Source organism: Canis aureus, chromosome 3 (assembly GCF_053574225.1).
Source record: "Canis aureus isolate CA01 chromosome 3, VMU_Caureus_v.1.0, whole genome shotgun sequence".
NCBI lineage: Eukaryota > Metazoa > Chordata > Mammalia > Carnivora > Canidae > Canis > Canis aureus.
Genome location: NC_135613.1, coordinates 3,705,755 through 3,730,242, shown reverse-complemented (window position 1 = coordinate 3,730,242; position 24,488 = coordinate 3,705,755). Strand labels below are relative to the sequence as shown.

The 24,488-nt window shown below is 35.9% G+C and overlaps 1 long non-coding RNA gene across 1 annotated transcript in view; it reads right to left on the bottom strand.

Moving 5' to 3' along the window:
- Positions 1–24,488, bottom strand: part of LOC144304788 (uncharacterized) — a 138,350-nt gene that overhangs the window by 45,951 nt on the left and 67,911 nt on the right. Inside the window, exon 2 of the long non-coding RNA XR_013371758.1 lies at positions 17,609–17,731. This is a non-coding gene — a long non-coding RNA (uncharacterized LOC144304788). The remainder of the gene's footprint in view (positions 1–17,608; positions 17,732–24,488) is intronic.

Here is a 24,488-nt window from a genome sequence, read left to right as displayed (position 1 = left end):
GTTACTTAAGTTTATGTGACAATTTTTGGTATGTTTGCTAATTTTTTAAGCCTCAGTTTGGGACGCCTGGGTGGCTCAGCGGTTGAGCGTCTGTCAGCCTTCCGCTCAGGACGTGTGTGACCCTGGAGACCTGGGATAAAGTCCCACATCAGGCTCCCTGCAAGGAGCCTGCATTTCCCTCTGCTTGTGTCTCTGTCTCTTTCTCTGTGTCTCTCATGAATAAAAAATTTAAATCTAAAAAACAAAACAAAACAAAAAAACCCTCAATTTAATGGCTGCATACTATTTTTTAACATGAATATACAGTATTTCAGTTACTTACTCCTCTGTTATCATTCATTTAATGATTTCTGTTTATTGTGGGTCTACAGAATGATGAAATAAATACCTTTCCATACATATTTTCTCCTGATTTCACAGTATTATTACATGCTATATTTAGTATAGAATTTCTGGGCCAAAGGGAAGCATTATGTTTATATCATATGTTTATATTATAAAGGAAAATCATACATTCTATACAATTATGTGTAAAATCTTTAGTTTACTAACTAAAACGTAGCCTTTGACATGTTGGGGGATGCGGAAGATCAAAAATCAACAATCAGAGAGTAAATGAGGCTCTCTCAGGCAAGAGCAAATGTAAGAGAAGCATTGACCTTCTCCATAACCTTGAAATCTATAAACATAGGCCGTCCTCTGTCCTGTCTTGTGAAGGTGAGGAGGCTGCCCGGGACAGAGCCTGGAACACACTAAACGTACAACCTATATGCTCTGATTTCCTTCATCCGAGTCCCAACACCTTGTCCCAGGCAGCACTATTTTCCTGATCTTCTAGTCTGAGATTGGACCTCCCTTTCTCCTTCCAAAGGTGCACGCTGAGCCTCACTGTGTCTGTGAACAATCAACAACTGCCTTCTCTCCCTTTAGGGGAATTGCTTTGCTTTGCCTTGAAATTGCAGGAAAGCCTTCATTTAATGTTTGCATTTGGTTGAAAAGCCTGAGAAGACTCAGTAAGAACAAGCAAATGAATATAAAATAGAGGAGGAGAAAAGGGACAGAATAAGAAATAAGATTCAGTGGCACTATTTTTTTTTCTTTTTTTCTTTTCTTTTTTTTTTTTTTGTAAATCAGAGAAACAGACACACCACCCACCTGTGCAGGTCACAAACTCAGAAATTCAAAGATGATGATTCTGAATATCAAAGTAAAAGTTACCCAGACAAACTCAGGCAGAATGTAGATGTTTCTCATTTATATGGGTGAGTTCTCTGACTTCGATAAACGTGTGCAATGCTGACTGTTTTGATGACAGCTCTGTGTCTTCAGTTCTCTGCCCATAGACACAATTTAGAATGAGAAAGAAAAAAAAAATTGGAGGCTATTTGTTGTCTCAATTTTACATGACTTTCACAGAAGATGACCCATTTAGTCTTTATGAAATCCTGTAGGAATTACTCTCCTCATTTTTAGGCAAGGAAATTGAGCTGGGTTAGATTAACTAAATTGCCCCAAATTCTCACTATTATCCTAAGTACTTTAAAAGATATTATCCATATACTAGTATCCCGTAAAGATACCACTTCTAGGCATATACTTTGAAAAACATGTACCAAAGGTTTTAATTGCAGCATTGTTTTTAGTAACAAAACTTGGAAATAACATAAAATACACATGTATAGGATATGTATAAAAAAAAGTATGAGACTCGTGGAATAGAGTCCTGTGTTGTAATTCAAATGAATGGACTGAAATTATATGCACCAATATTCCAAAATTATAGTATTTACCAAAAAAACCAAATGGCTCATTCTGTATGATAAGATTATATAAAGTTTAAGTACATGACAGACAGTTACAAAAATAGGTTATAGAAAAAAATAGGTTATAGCTGTATAAATGTATAAATAAAAATAATATGATAAACATCTGTTGGAATTGAAAAGGAAAATACCAGAAGATTGATTGCTTTTGAAAAGGGAGATGGGAATGGAATCAGGGAAAATCTATAAAAGAATTCTCAATTCTATTTGCATAACTGTGGAACCAATGGTAAAACCATACTGTTTTATTTAGTTAGGTAGTCGCACTTAGATGTTTATTATATTATTATTTTAAATTAATTGTTTAGTGGACAAAAGATTGGAAAATTTTAAAAAGGAAGGAATACATGTAGTATTTCTCAAATGCAATTATTTACTGGTTGCCTAACACACACCAAGCACTATTTTAAAGCTCAATCCAACCTTACTATAGACCTGTTTCCTGGTGCCACAGGTGGAATTGCATGGTGGTTATCTCTTCAGGAGTTCTCCATTTCAGCTTCAGAGAATGAGTAGAGTATGTGAAAGGTCCATACATTATGTAAGACGCAATCCCAACAAACTATTGTAATTATTTTGAAGAATAAATATACCTCTCTCTTTTTTTCCAGTTGAGGAAACTGAGGTTTGAGCACATTAAATAATCATTTACAATTAAAAAGCCATAATGTGGCAAAGCCACTATTTGAATTGCATCCTACGACTTCTAAACCCAAGCTCTTTTCCTTGCTGTTAGTGATAGTAGAAACCATAATAATTATTCCCAGTCTGATATTGATGCATCTGGCCTTCAGATAATTGCCTGTCCTCAGATACTTGCTGACACCCTCATTGGGGTCCTTGAGCACTCCTGAAATGCAGTGCTCCTTGAGAATGTATCTGGTACTTCCGTTGTCAGACATTCTAAATTTTACCTCACGATTCTTTCCTCTGCTCCTGATTATAACATTTTTCATTTAGTGTCTGCTTCAGCCTTGGCTAGAGCACTCCCTACCTTTGTAGAATGAACACCTTGCCTCAGACCTCTCCACTTATTGCTGGATTCTTATTCTCTGCTTGTGTGTTGATACTGAAAATTGTAGTCATAACCCGAAACTGTCCATTCAAAGTAGATAAAACAACATGCTAACGTTTGGAGATCCCAGAAAAATAGTGGAGAACAGCATATAATTCCTAGCAGAGTCAGTACATAGACATGCTCTAAGACAGGGAGTAGACATTCCTTTCAGTTACTGAGAACGTTGCTTCAGTATTGCCATCTGGATCAGGGCGATGTTGACATTGCCCTGTGTTCTCACCATGCAATACTATTTAAAAGCTGTTGACATCAACTTCTCCACAAGTCAAGGATCCTTTATGGATCTGACATAACCAAGAACACTATGATTTTGAGGGGAAAAAAGTGACAAAAAATTATAGGCCTTTTCACATTTCACTCTGGGTGATTTCTCAAAGCCTGGCCAGTAACTTGACTCTCCTTTATTTCTTTTCATCTGGCTTCATGATTGTCCTGCTAGTCACCTTCTCCCATTCTAGTCTTTGGTGCCTTCTTAATTACCACCCTGGATGTGAAGTTTCTATTATTTCTCAAGGGAAAAGAGCAGGAACTGAGATTTTATATTACTTTTGTTTATTTTTTGCTCAAATAGCACATTTTTTAAAAAATATTTTATTTATTTACTCATGAGAGACACAGAGAGACAGGCAGAGACACAGGCAGAGGGAGAATCAGGCTCCCTGCAGGGAGCCCGACGTGGGACTCGATCCCGGGACCTGGGATCACAACCTGAGCCAAAGGCAGATGCTCAACTGCTGAGCCACCCAGGTGTCCTATCAAATAGCACATCTAAAACATGTCAATCCCCCATACAAATTATGTATCTGGCCAAAGCGTAACCACTATATAACCCTTTTCTGAAGTATTAACTGCCCACCAACGCTTCCACATCATTCTTAACCATGCTGATTTCACATCACTATAGTAATTGTGTTATTAAACAATTTGTTTCAATGCCTCCCTTCCCTATGAAATATGAACATTTTGAAGACTGAGGGCATGACTTACTTTCATAACCACACAACTAAGCATACTTCAAAAAATAGATGCTAAATATATATTTTGAGGTTTTTAGAGCAACCACCAAAATTTTCCCATTTATAAATATCAACTTAATGGGAAATTCACATTTACTTACGCTTTTACACAGATAGTTAATTCTTATAACCTCAAAGAAACAAATTTAAAGCAATACAATGATTATATATGAGTGAGTTAAAATGTTGTTGTAATCTAACAAAGTTTGTTTTTTAAGATTTTATTTATTTATTTGAGAGAGAGAGAAAGAGTGCACATTCATACTCGGGCGTGTGCTGGGGGAGGGGTTGAGGGACAAGCAAACTCCCCACGGAGCAGGGAGCCTGATGCAATGCTCCATATGGGGTTTGATCCCAGGACCCTGAGATCATGACCTGAGCCAAAGTCAGACTCTTAACTGACTGAGCCACCCAGGGGTCCCCTTACAAAGGTTTTGTAAATGTATTCCTTGATATTGACTGCATAGTACAACAAAAACTTTAAATTTCTGGATTCTGCATTTAGTTTTTGCGATGAATCTCATAATTCTCCCACTTTGGTGTTTTGGTGTTTGGAATGGATCTCACTAATTTTTCCCACTGATACTAATACTTCTATAATTCTAGCCAAGTCTATCCTCAGCATCTTGGGTAGTGAGGGTCGTAGAGAATAATTGGTGACCACTTACTATAAATTGATGGTTTCCAACTAAGGATATATATTTTTTCCAACTAAGGATATTTTTAAATGACACTTATTTCACTGGCATTCTGTACCTCTTAGAATAGTCACATGTTAGAAAAAAAAAAGAAACAAAAAGAACACTTCATCTAATAGAAATAACTAAATAAATGCCTTAAGACTTTCCCAAAATATTCAGTATAATGAGGACATGAGAAATCATAGGAAACATAATATAACTATCTTCTTCATAAAACCCCTTTATTGTGTCAAAAACCCACATAAATAATCTCTGATTATTCCAACATCAGCCTTGCAATATGGGCATTATTATCCTTGTTTTTCAAATAAAGAAGCTGAGATTTGGAGTCAGCTAAAGTGGTATCCTGAGTCTAGAAGACAATAAGTGAGAAAGCTACGAAAATTATTTTGTTTCCTTGCAGAGTGAGGATTTTTTTTTTTTTTTCATTTTAGGTCTCAGTGCCTGAAAGAAGTCACTTTCCTGACTTTAGAACAATGGCACTATCAGTGGCCACAGTCCAAGAACGGTTGCTGGTGAATAGTTACAGACACCCTTGGACACAGGAGGGATGGATAATAGGGTTTATGACGGGAAGCAATTCTGGTATTTGCTGCAAGCTGGCACTTGTACTTTCTGGGTGACCTTTGTTGGCTATGCCATGGGGTTTCCTTTTTTTAATGGTGCTGCTAAACGCCATTAGTAGATAGGGCTGTGGATTTCTTTTTCCTGTCGCTCCCACTAACCTCCCACTCAGGAGAAAAGTTTCCAAGGGACATCTTCCAGGGAAGGTCACTGGCTCTTTCTGTCATCAAACTACTGGCTGTGATTAGAAAAGGCAGGTGAGAAATCAATGGAATTGAAACCTGAAGATTTGGGGGGAACACAGGTGAGTTAAATTAGAATTAGGCCTCAACACCAGGAAATCAAAAACACTATTGAGCAGCAGGACAAATGAGTAGACAAGAAAGAGCATTATACTGCTCCCCTTTTCCGTCAGAGAAACAAATGAAATTGTACAATGTTGCACAAATATGTTGCACATATTTTTAGGTATTTGTTTTTAATTCTATGCTTGACATTTAAAATGGCATAACAGATAAATGGGTACTGGGATGAAGAATCTAAGCCAGGTATATGGTAGGATGATCTTTTATCAACAATGATTTTAAAGACCTTCATAAAGATAGGACACTATGTGGATATTAAAACTATTTCCTTTTTTTTTTGGTCTTACATGGATTATCTCAAATGTTCTCACAAATCACAAGGCGTTATTGTGAGATCCTCATTGAGCCTGTGAGATTGCCGCCTCACTGAGGGAAAATTTACGCCCTGGAACCGGTGCTGTCAGAGCTCCCCCTACTGCTTCTCCTTAATTCTAAAACCACCTAGTCCTGTTCTGGGGAAAGCGGACAGATTATCATGATTTTCCTGATGTAATTCAAGTAAGAAAATATGTGGAAATAAATGCTACAATGAAGGGAAACTCTTTCATGGGCCACATGTTATAGTGATTGGGGAAGAGGATGATGGAGGAAGTGCTAAGTTCTTATAAAGTTTAAAGACCTTCATTCTAGAAATTATACTTCATTAAAAAAAGACAGTTAAATATATTTGCTTAAAAAAGTTGTACCAATTCAAACTATTATATCCCCGACTGTTTCATCTCTTTGGGGGATTCTAAAGCTGATAGACTTTCATTTATTTCTAATTTCAGAAAATCATGAACAAACTTTCTAAAATGCAGCCCCTCTCCCCACTCACCTAAAGGAGAAAGTTCCATCACTCATACCCATCTGCTGAACTATTACTATATCATGATCCCTACTACGTGGCAGGCCTCTTAAGGATGGATTCAAATGCATTCCTGATAAGCCTGTCTTCTTACCTTTCCTGTCTCTCTAGCAAGACTTATTTTTCAGTCTTGTCTATGTTTCTATAGTCCACTATATATATCTTTAAATTTATCCCACTAACCATAGTCTCTTAAAGATCATTCTAGGAAGAGAGACCAGTATTCATGGAATATATGTTGGGGAAATCTACTTTGGGGAGGACTTTGGCATGATCAAGACCTGCTGATTGGCCTGAAGTACCAAAAGAATGACAATGAGAAGTGAAATGTTACTGAAGAAATAAACAGGATTATTCATACTGGTCCCAAAAGTCTATGCTAATCTTTCGTTTAAAAACAGCATAAGACCAAAGCTGGTGTTTTGTTTTGGTTTGTGTTTGTTTTTGTGTTTTTCTTTTGGTTAAGACTCTTTGGTCATTGTGCTTCTCAGACTTTTTTGGTTGTTGTCAAAAGAGGAAGGCAGAAAAAGAATTGACGAGAATCCTCAATGTTTCCTGCCTTCAAAACACTTTCAGTCTGATACTTTGGAGGCAATATAGAAGACTGAGCAGATAAAGCATTAAAGAATACAATTTTTGATTAAACATTTAATTTGGACATAGTTGTAGACTGGTATGCAATTATAAGAAATAATACAGAAAAAAAAAAGAAATAATACAGAAAGCCACCGTACACTTTTTACACAGGTTTCCCATATGAGATCTCTTACAAAATCCTAATACAATATCACAAATGATATGTTATTAGTTATACATATAAGATTCTGACCATTCCCATTGCAAAATGAGTCTCTCATATTGTCCTTTTAAAGCCCCACTCACTTCCTCCCTGCCCTTCCTTTAAACCTTGACATCTATCCTTCTCCATCACTATAATTTTAAAATTTCAAGACTGTTTATGTAAATGAAAGAATACGGTATGTAGCCTTGCAGAATCCGTTTTTCTCGCTGAGCATTACTCTCCGGAGATTCATCTGGATTGTTGAGTGTATCATTAGTCTCACACGTATTTAATTGTTGACTGGTATTCTACAGAATGGGCGTACAACAGTTCTTTTCTCCATTCAACCATTGAAGGAAATCTAGGTTGTTTGCAATTTAGGACTCTTACAGATAAGACTGCTTAAAATATCCGTGTGCACATTTTGGTGTGAACAGAAGTTTTTGGGATATGTGCCCAAGAGTACAATTGTTGGGTCGTGTGGTAGTTGCATTTTTAATTATTTAAGCAATTGTTTTCTAGAGTGGCTGTGCCATTTTAAATGCTCACAAAATATGAATGAATCAGTTTCTCTGCACCCTCACCAAGACTTGCTGCCATCAGTGTGTGTGTGTGTGTGTGTGTGTGTGTACACATTACGTGCATTTTTAATACATGTTAAGTGATAACTCATCTGGTTTGAATCTGCACTTCCTTAATGGCTAATGCACTGATTTTTTTCACGGGATTTTCCTCTTTTGGTGAAATATCCTTTATGCCTTTTGAACATTTTCTCCTTTCTTTCTTTCTTGCTTTTTTCTTTCTTTCTTTCTTTCTTTCTTTCTTTCTTTCTTTCTTTCTTTCTTTCTTCTTTCTTTCTTCTTTTTCTTTCTTTCTTCTTTCTTTTTCTTTCTTTCTTTCTTCTTTCTCTTTTTTTCTTTCTTTCTTTTTTTTTTTTGATTTTATTTACTTACCTATTTGAGAGAGACTGAGAGCATAGAGGAGTGTGAGTGGGGAGAGGAGCAGAGGGAGAGGGACCAGCAGACATGCGCTGAGCAAAGGAGTTCCACTAAGGGCTTGATCCCAGGACCCCAAGATCATGACATGAGCCAACATCAGGAGTCAGACGCTTAACCCACGGTGCCACCCGGGGGCCCCTGAACATTTTCTATTTGTACTTTTTTTTTTTTTTAATATTGAGTTTTGAAAGTTCTTTATAGATTTTAGAAAATAGTCCTTGATGGTTATTTGGTTTGAAAATATACATCTCCCATTCTGTAGCTTATCTTTTCATCTTCTTCAAAGAGTATTTCATAGAGCAAAATTTATTAATTTTGATGAAATACAATTTGTCGTTTTTAATTTACAGTTGTGATTTTAGTATCAGGACTAGTAATTTTAGACTTAGTCCTTGCCTAACCCTAGATCTCAAAGATATTCCCTCCTCCCCCTTTTTTTTCCTTTTTTTTCTTCTTTTGCTAATCTCACTATTATTTTTTGAATGACTTTTTAAAAATAGATTTATTGGAATTGTCTGTGTAGACAATAATATGATATGCATATAGGAAGTTTTTATTTATGATCTGCATTCCTTTATTTTCCTTTTCTTGCCTTCCTGAACTCAGAATATCTAGCAGTGTGTTGAATGAGAATGTTAAGAGCAGATATCTTTGCCTTTTTTCCTGGGTATAGTAGAAATGCATTCAGTCTTCCATTATTAATAAAAACGCTCGCTGAGTTTTTATAAATGCTGTTTTTCAAGTTCAAATGCATTCATAATTCTTTGTTGAATCATTTTTATGATGCCACTATAAAATCTTTGTCAGATAATTCTAACATCTTTATCATCTCAGCACTGACATCTGTTGACTGTGTTTTGATTCAGTTTGTGGATTCTCGGTATTACAAGTCATATCATGGGGAGGACAATGTCTGTCACAGCACTTGGTGGTGGTGAAAGTCCTGGACCTCTGCTTGATCTCCTCTGACACCAACCAACTGGGAGGGAGAGGAGTGCCTTGGTACTGCTGGGTGACTGGGAACTAAAAGTCTAGGATGCTCACATTATCTCCTCTAAAACCATGATGAGGAGTGGAGTTAAAGTTACCACCTGTCAGGGATGAAAGTTCTGGTTTCCTACTTGGCTTTCTCTGACACCATTCTTGTGGGAGCATTAGCACATCTCATTACAGTTTGGCAAGAGTGGACATTTAGACTGATAACCCAGTTTTTCCTGGTGTGGATGACAGTGAAGCCACAGTTTTGGCTGTGATGTTTGGCTATTAATGTTTGGCTATAGTGATTATTGTCAAAAAGTTTTCTTTCTTGACAGGCTACCCCTTTACTGATATTTAGGCTTGAGAGAGCAGATGTTTATTGGTGATTTTTAGCTACGATCATCAGCATTTCTGAGTTGTTGACTTTTTCAGCTCTAAGTCTAGGATATATAAGGCAAAAAGGAAGTCCAAGGAACTCAACAATGTGACAGTCCTAGGTCCCTGAGTTTCCTACTTAGTCTTTTTTTCTCTCCAACTTTTGGAAAATCCTTATGTTTGTTTGATACATAGTATTCTAGGGTTTAGTTTAGCAGGTGAATTAGGGGAATGTTATATCTGTTTCATCTTCAAGGAGTGGAAGTCTTAAGTATATGTATTTCCATGCACTATAAACTTTTAAAGGAGCTCTTTGAGGTGACTCAAGAAGGACGGTAAGTGTTAGAATATGAGAAAGTGAAGAAAAAGAGAATGTTTGAAAGAGTTGAAAGAAAGCAAACATCCTGAAGATCTAATATTAGAAGTTTATAAATGTATATATTAATTACAAGTAATGAATACATTTCTTTGATAAGGCTTACCATAGCTTCATAAACTTCACAATGTGACCCTTGGTTTTGTTGGCTTGTTTGATTTTTTTCTTAACCATTTCAGCCCTAATACCACATGTTTCAATTAATGCATGCTGATTATTTTGAAAATACCTATAATTAAAACAAAAGGGATAATAGAATCATAGTCTTTTCAGAATTAATCTTAAAATGAGAAAGAACATAGTCAATAATAAAATTATATATAAGATATATATTATAGTCAAATATAAAATTATATATATTAATTATATATAATTATATATATATTATGTATATATCCCTTTAGGAAGAAATGTTTTCTGTTTATATGCTGAATGGGTAGTTTCTATGAATGTTCTGCAATGCACAATTATAGAAATTTAACTCTGGTTGTGGTTATAAATCAAATATTTTACTATATCAAATATTTTACTATAATGAAATCATAATATATTATAGAGGAGTAAATAGCATGCTTTTTTTTTTTTAATCCCCCCTTGGGCATTTGGTACAAATCCAGTTATCTTAAAAGGTTGAGTTGGAAATCCATGTGATTGGTACTGTGCTAATTAATTTCAAGGTCATTGAGAATTGTTAAGGCAACTTCCAAAGACCTAATCATTTTACTTAATGAAACCTGAGCTACTTCCAGAAGCCTGTTGGGTTCTATTTAATTTCTAAGACCTATATCAACAAGTTGAAAGGAAAAAAATAAACAATTCAGAATACTTGGAGAAAGTTTGCTTTGGGCCATGGAATAAACTTGTAGTAGAATATATTCTCTAAAATGTTCACAGCAATATTTCAGTACCACATGCTCTTCCAGTATCTGACCAAATAGGAAGTTAATTTCTTCTTTTTGGTTATGACCTTAATAAACATACTAGCAGACGTGACATTGTATGGGATTCATGACTAGGTCATGCAAGGCACAATATCTTCCTTGTGGTTCTCTCCCTCTTCTTATCTCTTTTTCTTTCCCCTTGCTCTGACCTTGTACTCATGCTGTTATAAGAAATTGTAGGCCACATCAGAAATTATGTTAGTATTGCAGTTGACAGACTCCGTTCTGTTTCCAATCTAAGGAGACATAAGGGGATAGCTAGAATAAACAACCAGTCATACGAATGAATGAGTTTACAGATGATTTCTACCTCCAGCCTGCTAGCCACCAGAGTTGATGCCATGTGATAAGCTTCAGACAATGTTAATGGAAGTCAAAGCAGACTTGCAAGTTAGGACAAATTATATTTTCTTCCTGAGCCTCGGAATTACCTTCTTCTAAAATTAGTGTAATATCTATTTTTCATAGTTGTTACACAATTGAAATAATTTGAGTAGTTTAAAATGCCTGTTAGAGAGCTGTGCATATCCTGACACTAAATAAAGCTGATATTCCTTTTCTGCATACTTAAATATAACTAAGATGTTTGAAATTATTTATAATTCTTGATGATAGAAAATGTGAAATTCATTGAAACTACATAATTAGTTTATGTAAAGAGGCTTTGGATCCAGGTTTTATGAAGGGGAACAGTTACTATAGCAGGACCCATAATAAAAATGCATTTGAGTTGTTTTGTTTTTAAATGTTTAAAGAAACAAAATTATCCTCTTTGGCTATCCAAATGCCACATTTCAGATAAACTTAAAATAAAAAATATATAACAACAACAACAACAAAGTACTGCAAAAAGCTAAGAGTTTTACTAAATACTATCGTTGAGCCCCAGGATGTTTTAGTCTCATGGTTGAAAAAGCCTGGTTTTATGTATTGGTAACAGAAGCAGAAGATAAGGAATAAGATATATATTTTAAGATACTAAAGATTTATTTTATTGCTACTGCAGAAAGGATGTGCAGTTACTCTGGAAAAGATATGTTTTAACTATAGGTATCCTTTACTTGGAATTCAGACTTCTTAATTTATTATCTGAATTGTTTATTATTTGTGGACTAATATAATATCAGACACCTAACAAAAGAATGGACTCTCCATTGAAAAAATACAAATAAAATGTTTTTTTTTTTCTTGAAATACCACTTAAAGATTCTTTACAAAGTTTTAACATGGTATTTGAGAAGAGGAGTGTTTGTTCCCCTTTGTGTTTTTTCATTCAGAATTGATAGTGACCCAGGGTTCTCTAGAAGGCACAGAGTAATCTATATTGAAAGATTTTTATTGGCTGAGTGACATGTAAAGGGGAGAGATGCTTTGTTTCCATGGTGATCAAATTTACTCTCTTGATACAGTTGGATTCTGAGCTTTAGGGAATGTTTACAACTGAAACTTAACATATCCTTTATTCATTTTCAAAAGAAATAAAAATTGGCATTTATGTATCTATGATCTATAAGTATATAATTTATATATCTGTATTTATATATCTATAATATATCTATAATTTTGTGAGGCCTGTCAACTTCAAAAATATTTAATGTTAATAAAAAAAATTAATGTTAGCCAACATATTGGACTCCTTCAGTCTTATTCACTTAAAATTTTATTTATTGGGATCCCTGGGTGGCGCAGCGGTTTGGCGCCTGCCTTTGGCCCAGGGCGCGATCCTGGATACCCGGGGTCGAATCCCACCTCAGGCTCGCTGCATGGAGCCTGCTTCTCCCTCTGCCTGTGTCTCTGCCTCTCTCTCTCTCTCTCTCTGGGTGACTATCATAAATAAATAAAAATTAAAAAAAAAATAAAATAAATAAAATAAAATAAAATAAAATTTTATTTATTTATTTACTTATTTATTTATTTACAAATGCATTTTTTAAACATCTGATGAGTGCTGGGCCATATAAATATAAGCAAAGGAGCACCTGGGTGGCTCAGTTGGCTAAGTGTCTGCCTTCAGCTCAGGTCATAATCCCAGGCTACTGGAATCAGGCCCCATGTCTAGCTCCCTGCTCAGTGGAGATTCTGCTTCTCCCTGTCCCTTTGCTGATCCCCATGCTTGTGCTCTCTTTCTCCTTATAAAATGAATAAGTAAAATCTTTAAATTTTTTTTTAAATTACAAAATAGAAAAATAAATAAACATAAATAGACATCAAATATGAATAAGGAAAGATAACTATTTTGAGACTATGTCAGAGGTGGCTAAGAAATTCCATGAATCTGACCCTTGGGAAACAACTGAAACTTGTGAAAATTATTAAAAATAAACATAAAATATATTAAATTTGAGATAGCATTATACCAAATGAAGAAACATTTATTCAAGAAAACTTGCTAAATATAAATAAGAATAGTAAGAGTTGGTGAAAGTTGAGCCATGACCCACTGACTTACTCATCTTCCCAACTCAAGAATATAGAATCTCATCTCCAGGTGATGTTTCAAAAAAGTAAGTTTTCCTCAACCAGCTCCCAGAATTGCTGGAAGAAAAGGTCCCCCAGAATTCCTTATCCCTCCTAGCTTCATATTTTAAAAGCTAGATTTGAGTGCAGCCAAGAGGTCAGGGTCTCTTTCTTCACCTATCCTTTATTTATTTATAAGATAAGTTTCTACCTAAGAAATGGCAGACTGAGATTTCTGTAATAAAATATAAAATTATAGCACCTGCAATTGAAAATATCCTAAAGATAATTAAAAAATGGATCTCAAATGGCAGAAGAAATTATTTGCATACTTAAATATAGATTGATAGAAATTATGCAATCCAAACAACAGAAAGACAATGACTAAAAGAAAATCTTAAAATCAGCAAGATAAAATGAATTCATTATGTACAATGGGAATCTGATAAAATTAGGAGATGGATTTCCAGCACACGAAAGAGGGGCCAGGAAGCAGTGACATAAAATATTCAAAATACTATAAGGAATGAGAGGAAACAATAACTAAAACTCTTATACCCAGCAAAACTATCCTTTGGAATTCAAATGAAAACACAGACAGTTAATCGTAAAGAAAACCTAAGAGAAGATATTGCTATCAGACTCAGTTTACAAGATATGCCAAAAGAAGGTTCTTCCATATGAAAACAAATGTACCCAGACAGTAATTTAAATCCACAGGAGGACATCCCGGGTGGCTCAGTGGTTTAGCACCTCCTTCAGTGCAGGTCAGGGTCCTGGAGACCCGGGATAGAGTCCCATGTCAGGGTCGCTGCATGGAGCCTGCTTCTCCCTCTGCCTGTGTCTCTGACTCTCTCTTTCTCTCTCTCTCTGTGTGTCTCTCATGAATAAATGAATGAAATTTTAAAAAATGCTTTAAATCCACAGGAGAAATGAAACCAAACCAAACCATGCACTGGTAAAGAAGATTATGTAATTAAAAAAAATCATTTCTATGAGTATTTTTTATTTTCTTCTCTTAACTAATTTAAACATTAATTATAGAATATCATATTTATAAAACAATATTCTAGGGTCATGTAACACACATAATTATATTTCTCAATAATCAAACTAAATTGATGGATAGGATAAAAGAAATATCACTAATTATTATATTATCACCATATTAGAGGACAAGGAACATATATCGCCCTTTTGTCTAGTGTCTAGTATAGTGCTTAACATAGTACACGGGTATACACATTCATGTGGTAAGTCTATACTCTAACATATCTTCTTCTGAGTCACTAGGGAATTCTTAAATAGCTATATGTGAATTTTAAAGTAAAAATTTAAGATCTGAGTTAAAAAAACATAATTATAGTATTAAAATATGCATTAACTTTTGTTTCTCTTATGTATTATACCCTTAGCTCTATTACATTTGGATATGCAAGTCCATTCCCATTGCTTAATACACCCCATGACCCAGCTTGGATGTGGGTATATGAGTACAGACAGCTGGTTCTTTCATCTCCCTCTGTCACTTCCCATTTAGGTTTTATTGCATAATTAGGTTTACTGCATAATTCAGGAAGGTATTTTTGAGAAAAAATACCAATAATCTGATATTGGGGAACCTCCTGAGTAAACTACATTCAATACTACAGAATTAACACTATGGAATAATGAATGCTCCTTCCAAAACATATCTTTCCCCTTCTCACCACAAATCTAACAATAACATCAAAATTCTCTAGTAAATATAATTTTTGCAAAGAGAATGTATGAGCTGTTGTCATCATCTCAAGAATGTCTATCTCCCCCTCAATAAGACCACATAGATGAACTGATATATTAAATGGGTGTTTGTTTTTTAAGTTGGAATCATATTGACTCATTTTAGTAACGCAAGCTTGTTTTGTGAAATAAAAGCATTAGTTAGCAATAATATTTATATTGACAATAAAAGCAAAAATAAATTTTCTTTAATAAAACACAGTAAACATCTTTTTTTTTATATGAGGAGGGAATAAAAAAAGTAAATAAATAAATTCTTATGGTAAGTAGGAAACCAATGTTTGGCCAAGCCAGTTTTAAAAATATGGCTCAAAAGTCAGATTTACTTTATAGTGTGTCCCAATTTAATGAAATTCAATAGGGAGTTTTAACAAGTCTTTGTAACATGGCTTTATGGGGAAACCATGTTGCTGAAGATTCAGTATCATTTCAAAGATCTTATAAAAGGCCATTCAGGGATCCCTCGGTGGCGCAGCGGTTTGGCGCCTGCCTTTGGCCCAGGGCGCGATCCTGGAGACCCGGGATCGAATCCCACGTCGGGCTCCCGGTGCATGGAGCCTGCTTCTCCCTCTGCCTGTGTCTCTGCCTCTCTCTCTCTCTCGTGACTATCATAAATAAATAAAAAAAAAAAAAAAAAAAAAAAAAAAAAGGCCATTCAATGTTAATCTGCAAGTTATAGTGCTTATAAACACCTTGGGGTAATATTTGGATCTACGATGCTCTGTTTGCTTCTCTCAGCTAACATTAGACAATTCAATAAGCAGAGAAAAAGCTAATTCTGCATCTTGTTCATTAGCATGCCTGAATTTAGGGATATTTGATTTTATTCTGGCAATTATAATATAAATCAGACACATTGTCACCATGAGTTTCTCCATGGGAGACATATTCCTTATTCCCTGCTCTGTGAAGAACCATTTGCTATACCATCTCCTTGAGCTAAAATTCCATTTTGCATTTATTCAGGCATGAAATACATCAAGCTGCCTGACACATGGCCATAAAACATTTTGTCTATTGTCAGTTCCAACTTGTTGAACAACTATTTCAGGTGGAAGGAAGTGCCTCCAAATAGAGGGTTAGTTCCTAGAGTAGAAAAACTGGCACTCGAAGTCACCTTATCTCATTTTCCCAAACTTTCCCAGATGTTCCTGAGATTCTTACTCTGAGATGCTCTCTTCTGAGCATATTTGCTTGAACCTACCTGAGATTGCCAAATGTTTATACTATTTTAATGGTCTGGCATCTTTTATGTTAGTTTACTTTTTAGGAGAGAGGACAGCTCAGCTCCTTAAAATCAGGACTATGGTGAGCCAGGGTTTATGTCCTCAGAGGATATGGAAATTACCATCTGCTATTGTCAGCTGAATTATTGCTATGTTGGTCACAGAAATACTCAGTAAAGCATAGAACAATTCATGGATTTCCATCTCCACATTTTTTATTCATTCATTCGACAATCTTTTATTGATTGCAATGATATTAAAATTAGAATGCCAAATGAAGTCTTCTTATATTTAAAGGGATTCCATTTTTATAGGGGAGATAAGTGAATCAATGATAAAATATTAGATTAAATCTTTGAATAAGTACAGCACTTTTGTGAAGTAAAGGGATAAAAGGGAGGAAATGTTTTATTTTAGTTGGGGTTTTCCCAAAAGGAGATACTGCAGTGAGGCCTTGAGTATAGGTACTTAAGTTGAGAGCAATCAGGAATTACAAGCAAGAGAGTGAGTAAAATGAAAGAAATAAGAAAGAAAGAAAGAAAGAAAAGAAAGAAAGAAAGAAAGAAAGAAAGAAAGAAAGAAAGAAAGAAAGAAAGAAAGAAAAGAAAGAAAGAAAAGAAAGGAAGAAAGAAAAAGAAAAGAAAATAGGTGTGTTAGTTGCTGCTGAGGGGAACTGAAACTTAAAGACACAGAGGACCTGTAATGAAATGGTGTGGAGCATGTTCAGAATTGTAGACTCAGAGGACTGGGCTATTTATGTACCAACTCCCACTTTCTAACAGAGAGGGTTGCCCTCTGGGTGTTAATTTTACACATTTCAAAACAGAGAAGTGCTTTCAGTTTAGCATAGCCCAGGGGTGTTGGAGAAAATTCTTGGACAGAGAAGTGGAGAGATGCAGCCACTTGAGTTAAGAAGCTGCCAGCACGTGGAAAACATCCTATCACAGTTTCAGGTGAATGCAGTGTGGGCCAGGGGGTACGAGACACCACATCATTATCAATTTCCACTGCCCCTTCCCTATCCTCTTAGTTAATAGTCACCTTCCTTCCGTGATATCAGTATTAATGTCTCCATTTTACAGAATAGAAAACATATTTTGTTTGTGTTTCCTTTTAGTGAGTACACATAAACCTACTCATACATTCTGGATCATGACCTGAATTAGATTGGTGGAAATACTGAAAATTCTGAATGGCAATCTCTTTTAGAACTTTACCGTTGGTCTGCGAGTGCTGTTGGTCTGTGAGTCCTGAAAAAGACTCCCTTTAATCACACATTTTGAATTGTTTGATACTTAACCTGTTTTTGTCTCTCCTACTTCCTTCCAACACGGGTGATGAATTCAGAGGTATGATTGGAATGCTGTGCTTAAATGCTTGGGACCAGCCCTGGCCTCCTCAGCTCTGTCGTTCTTAGGGCTACCTGTAGAAGTGAAATAATATGATCATTCCCGGATGCAGAAGTCCTCCACCGCTTAGCCATGAAGTCACATGAGGTCCTTAGTACTAGATGGTAAGACGTGTCACTCTAGCTCTGGCCTCGGGGAAGATTGGAAGAGGTAACAGAGTATAACGTGGTTTCAGGTAAGTAACTATGCTTTCTTTATAACCCAAGTCTGGATTGACTCCTCTCTTCTTGAGTCAAAATTCCCTGGAGACTGGGACTATGCCTGCCCCCTGATTTTTCCATCTCCACTCCACTCCACTCCCCCTGTTTTTTCCATCTCCACTCCATTTCACTTCTACTGTCTGAGAGCTGGGGGTCTCTGTATGCTGGGATCGCCCCTTGCTGTGTGACCTGGATACCCAGGCTTCGGCATAGGACCTAACAAGCAGTTTGAATGAAGGATCAGCGCCTTGTAGTTTTTCTACCCAGAATCCCCCCCCATTTCTTGACATCCCCCCCCCATTTCTTGTCATTGGAACAACGTAAGAGTAGAGTTGTATATTCCTTGCTTTGCCCACTCTAGTGATACAAAGTAAGGATGAGACAAGCAGGTACACAAGACCTAGCCCGTCTGGGTAAAATCAATTTCAAGTGGCTATTACCTTTCAAGACATGGATAAGCAAAAATTCAACTACACTGGAATATTTATGGAAAAGGGAGTAGCTGGAGGTTAGGAAAGGCAGAATAGGAAGTGCCTTCTCTGGCTAAGAAGTAACGGGGAACTATTGATGATTTTTAACTATTAGGATGAGATTTCAAACTGGCAGCTCTGCTGCTTTTGGATGGAATGCAAGCAATGATTTTTAGCTCATAATTTTTTGACTCCTATTTGAGAGACTGCTGTGATTAGGAAACCTGACTTTACTGGCGAATCCTGGATTCTAAATATTTTCCTTTAGTCTAAAGGATTCCCACTGGAAGCAGAAGATATCTGTGTAATGCTTAGACAAATGTGGTTAATATAGCCTATCATTAATTTGTCAGGTCTAATTAATGGTATCAGTTACTAGATGCAGAGGGAGACCATTACACTTCCTGGGAGTATAAAAAAGGCAGTCAAGGATGCTGCTGAAACCTCTACTCTCCCTGGATCACTGGAAGTAATGGGGTGAAAAATAGTAAGCCAAACAGAGAGAATAATTAACGGAATTGGGAATCCACATAGTGGTGACTCTGTTCAACTCTCTTCTAGGTGGGCCCAAACATCTAGGGCTAACGTAAGAAAAAAATAATCCAAATGGCAGACCTCTAGGTTGTACCAAACTGAGGTTCACATCCACACAGATGCTTTCTTGGGCTTTTCCCTGCCATCTAGCTTCTCCATCATCTTGACTATTAGTTAGCTGAACTCACGGGACACTAGGAAAAATACACACACACACACACACACGTATAATATATGTATGCATATGCATGCAAAATATATATTCAACCTTGTATATGTAAGTGCACAAAGATATTTAGACATTATGTATACAGTTTTTCTTTCAAGGCTCCATGCACCATGTTCTTTTTTCTTTTTTTTTTTTTTCAAACTTCTCCCCAAAACTTTTGCCAAGATGGAACGAACTAGACTAGATGTGGTCATATCTCTAATTAGTATATCACTTATTTGCCTTAATTTTTGTTAATTAGAGTACTAATACCATAAACCAGGAGCTCTGTTGACAAAAGCACAGCAATCAGACAAGAAATATGCTCATTTTAAAGTCCGCCTTTAGATCTACGTGGTCAGATTGTGGCTATGCGTTGAGTTACTTTAAGTCTTCAGTTTAATAAAGTGTGAAACATACTCAGCTCTGCTTTCTTCCACCTGTTTCGGTTCCTTTACTCCACTAATAATTTGTATACCTGGCTACAGTCTCCTTAATTGAGCATTTTTTTTTTGTAAATTTGATAACTTAAATCTTGGTATTTGCACTACCTGACTTTGACACCTTTGTCCACTTTTATTTACTATATCCCTTCAGCCATACTATAAGTGATCAGTACTTCCACTCATCATATACTGCTTTGATGTGTGTGTGTGTGTGTGTGTGTGTGTTTTCACTTCTTGCATTTATGTCCTTTCCTCCTTCTTTAAGCCACCACTATCTTACCTCAAGATTCTGTTATTTTTGTTCAAATTGTTGGAGCTCTCTCCTGACCCTGTTCCCTCTCTCAATCCTTGCCCCTTACAATCATTTGACAGGCTGTGATTGTGTCAATCACCTATTAAAAACATGTAAACTCCTCACCCAGCTGTCAAAATCCTTTACTATTTGGAATGAACTTCACTTTGTCTCCATCTGTCAGAGGACCCTAACATCATTCTGTATTCTATCCACTTAGAATTTCTAATGCATCCTCTGGGGTGAGTGGGTTGGTTGGTTGATTTATTTGTTTATTTGTTTATTTATTTATGAACTAGACTGTCCTCCCTTTTCTTTTTCATTGGTTAGGATTATATTTATCTTTTAACAATCATTTCAATTGGTTGATTGAAATTCAATTATTTCAATCATTCTCTCTTCTAAGAATTCTTACATAGTTAGTTTTCCGCACCACCACCCCTAAAATTGATCACTTTAGTTTTATATTTCTGACACAAATTTACTTAAAACTTTGGTTTTTGATTTTGGTTTCCTAGTTTTCTGAAAATCTTAAGCATAACTCATGAGCCTAAGCCTTAAGTTCTTATTTTATATTTATCTTTTTGCATTTATCATTGAACGTGTCATAGTGTTTATACACATAAATCCTTTGTACAATGGCATTTACACAAGTTCAGACTGATGAAAAAAGGGCATCTATTAGGCAAACGTACTGAAGGATTTTATGCACATTTTTATATTACATCCTCTCGATAATCATATAAGTAGATGATGTGATTTATTATCCAAACATGGCTCCATTTCAGAATAAAAGGGAGGACAATTAATATCTCCAGAAAAACAAGTAAGCTAGAACTCTCCTGGGTAAACCAATATATATATATATGGGCATCCTACCTATATGAGATATGGAATTTTATTCTTAGAGAGGTAAAGAGTTTCTCCCAAGAGCCTGAATGTTAACCCAGGGTAGTCTGGGTCTGAACCCCGCTATGTGTATATATGTACACACACATATTGCTCATTCAAGACCACACTGCTTCTTTGGCACATAAAGAGCCCCGTTTGTACTTTTTGCGTCATGTAGATTTCTAAACTATCCCCCAAGATCCAGGCCTGAAGGGTATATGCATGTTATCTCAGCTATTCAATCAAGCACTAATCTAGGTACTGCTCAGCAGGGTTTGGGGACCCGGTGGGGCTGACCTAATAGGTGAGCCCTTTGAAACCACAGGGTTTCCTTCAGTTGGTCCTAGTTGAAGACCTTACAGGTAAATACTTATCCTGGCTTGAAAGAAAGCTAACAGTGTGGGTGTGAACTGCTTTTACAGGCTGCTTGTCAAGGAATGGTGGGCAACCTTAGAAATTGAGATTTGTCCCTGTTTTCAAAGCTAACCAGAAAGTGGTACCTCAGTATCGCAACCAGGAGGAACTTAGTTTTGCCAACAACTTGAATGACCTTGAAGCAGGAAACTGAGTCTCACATGAGCTGTACTGTAGCAATAACCTTGATTGTAATCTTGAAACCATAAGCAGAGACACCAGCTATGCCATGTCCAGACTTCTGACCTATGGAAATTATGAGGTAATACATTTATAGTGGCTTAAGCTGCTAAGTTTATAATAATTTGTTACATGGTAAAAGAGAGCCAACAAGATCTTTTTTTTTTTTTCTTTTCCTGAGAGCCAACATGATCTTTAAAAGAACTGAATAAACAGATTATAGAATAGCTGTCATTATGGATAAAAGTACATATTTGATTTGAAAGTAAATATTAATTTATAAATTGGTGTATCATTCACTAAATTATCACCCAAAGGCTAGTCTTCAATATATTCTGTTCCACAGACATTTACTATATGCCTACAAAAATGCACAAAATAGAGGAGAGACTGGAAGCCATTCACTAACTCAAGGGCAGAGCCCTTTAACATAGATTGGAGATAGAGGTTAAATATTATCATTTTTGAGAAGCGTGGGTCAAATGGCATGTCTCTAAAATTGGCTTTATTCTGCAATTCCACTTGAATTTGAAAGCAGTAAAACTAATGAAAGAAATCTCAGATAATGTCTATATAGTGACCTTTCTTATTTTGAAGAGTTTAATTCATGTTCCTTCGAACATCTTACACATCCAATGTCACTGCACCCAAAATAGTAGGGTAAGAGTCACCTCATCCTACGTAGAATATATAAGCCTCGATTACACACATTAGCATTTTATTTCTAAAATAATTGCCAGCGCACTATGTTCCAACTCTTCTCTTCTTTTATGGCCCTATTTTATATACATTTTTTTCTGAACTCCAGGGCCTTCTTTTTTGTCATTTTAATTTTCAATTTCTATTCTAATTTTAATTATAATCAGCACCATTATTTCAAGGCAGCAAATGTCAAAATTGTATTTGAGTTTCTGGATAGCTTAAGAAAAAGTAGTTATTTTCTTTAAAATTACCTAAAGCTAGAAGAGGTATAACCTCTCGTGGATGTACATTCTAAGTACTTTGTAACACGATCCCGAATAATAGTTGTAAAACACACAGAGTCAAGTGGCCGATATGCCTACTTGAATCAGAAAGCATACTCTACAGTGTTCACTTAGTGATTTTACACGCTAGCTATTCACAAATAAAGATTCTAATCCGTGAACATAACTAATATTTAAATAACACATTCTGTTTTTAATATACACACAGTCAATAAGGATAAAACATTTAAATTGCTGCAACAGATGCTTGTTTATATGTACTTAGTACCATTATAAAAAGAGCCTGGAGAATACACAACTGAAGGCTCTCGTATATATGCCCAGTACTGAGGGAAATGGATTTTATTTCTGGTAATTTAAGGCCTCTAATCACTATCATTAAACAAATAAAGATTCATTACAGGAACAAGGGGAAATGCTGTGAACATGGTACAACTTGGAAATAAATGGGATCTAGAACTTGCATTTCTGTGCACAGCTTATTTGAGCACAATTTATTTGGGAGGTTTATGATCTGTGACTATTTCTCAATTTAACACAACAAACCACTGCAGTGGTAGGTGTTAGCCACTTGTATAACTCGAGAGAAGGGGCTAGTGGCAGAGAGGAAGTGGCCCTGCATATTAAAGCTATGCACGACGCACTTGAACTTGGAGGTACCAACAGCGTTAATAGAAGAGGAGATCATTCACGGAGAAAATGTCCCGGTGGATTGAGATACAGAAAATCACCAGGAAGCCACTGTGATAACATAACCATATCAACTATTAATCATGTGAAGCAGAGACTAGCTAGGTGGCGGATCTTACAGTGGCCTACTCAGTTGCGGAGAGCTTTCTCTTGTTTTATTCAGGTAGAAGTACTAAAGCCTTTGGATTTGGGAAAGGCCAAGGTAAATCTCAGCTTAATCATAAATGAACTTCAAGCCCACAGGTACAGGTTGACTCTTGAATCCTCAGTTTACCCTTCAGTGAAAATAGTTTATTGATTCTTCTCCTTGAAATGTTTTGTGAGGATTAATATCTATGAAAGTCCAGCTAAACTTAAATGTGCCTCTCTTCTCTTTAACCCTTATTTGGATGGTTGAGAAGACCCCATTCTCAGTAAAGAAACCTTTGGCTGGTACATTTAAGAAGAGAAGAATGTGCAGCTTATCTCTGGACAGATATCTGACAAAGCTAAGATTATTCAGAAGAATGAGAATTACTCTGGTAGCTCACTTGAATGGATCATTCTAGAATTTTAGGAAGTATAGAAAGTGTCCAAAGAGAAAGTTAATAGGACAATTATGTAAGAAGTGAGTTAGAAAACAATTGCCCCAACAATAAGCAAATTAACAGTTTTGATTAATGTTTCCTTCAGCTTTTTTTGTCATCATGCTAGAGTGTGTGGCCAGACCATGGTTTAAAGACCTGATAATACCTTCTGAGGGGGATATGCATGTAGGAACCAGATCAAGGCAATGGAGTGATTTACTGGTAGTTGGAATATATTAAGTATTCATGAATATTGAGAGAAAAAAATGAGTAAGTGGATGAATGAATTAACAAATGAATGAATGACTGCTCTGTCCCCAAATCTTATTTTTAGAATTTTAATGCATTCGAGTGGTAGTGGCTTGTAAGGAGAACTACATTTTCTAATTCTGATTAAGGATATGTTCCAGGCTAAAGAAGAACTTAAAACTGATTTCTTCATTTGCCACCAGAGCACACACCTGATCCTTAGATTCTCACATTTTTCTGTCCTTATCTAAATATTTCCTTTATATGTAGACTTGTTCTCTCTCTCTCTCTCCCTCTGTCTCTGTCTCTCTCTCTCTTCTGGAGTACAGATGTATTCCAAAAAATGTGCAAATTACGTGGCTGATGAAAGGTTAGTTTCTCTGAAGTAACTATCTAAATGGAGAAAAGTTGAGGTTAAACAAATCCTTTGACATACAGACAAAAAAAGAAAAATGAGCAAAGCAGAGATTGTTGGCTGCAATGGAATTGAAAGTGATTGAAGTAAACGTCATCTGACTTCAAAAGTATTATATGTAAGTTGAAAGACGCAAGAGAGAGAAAACAAAAACAACAAACAATAGCTTCTTTTAAATTTTTCTCCTATGTCAAGAAAGATCTATATTCCTGTAGCGTAAAAAAGATGTT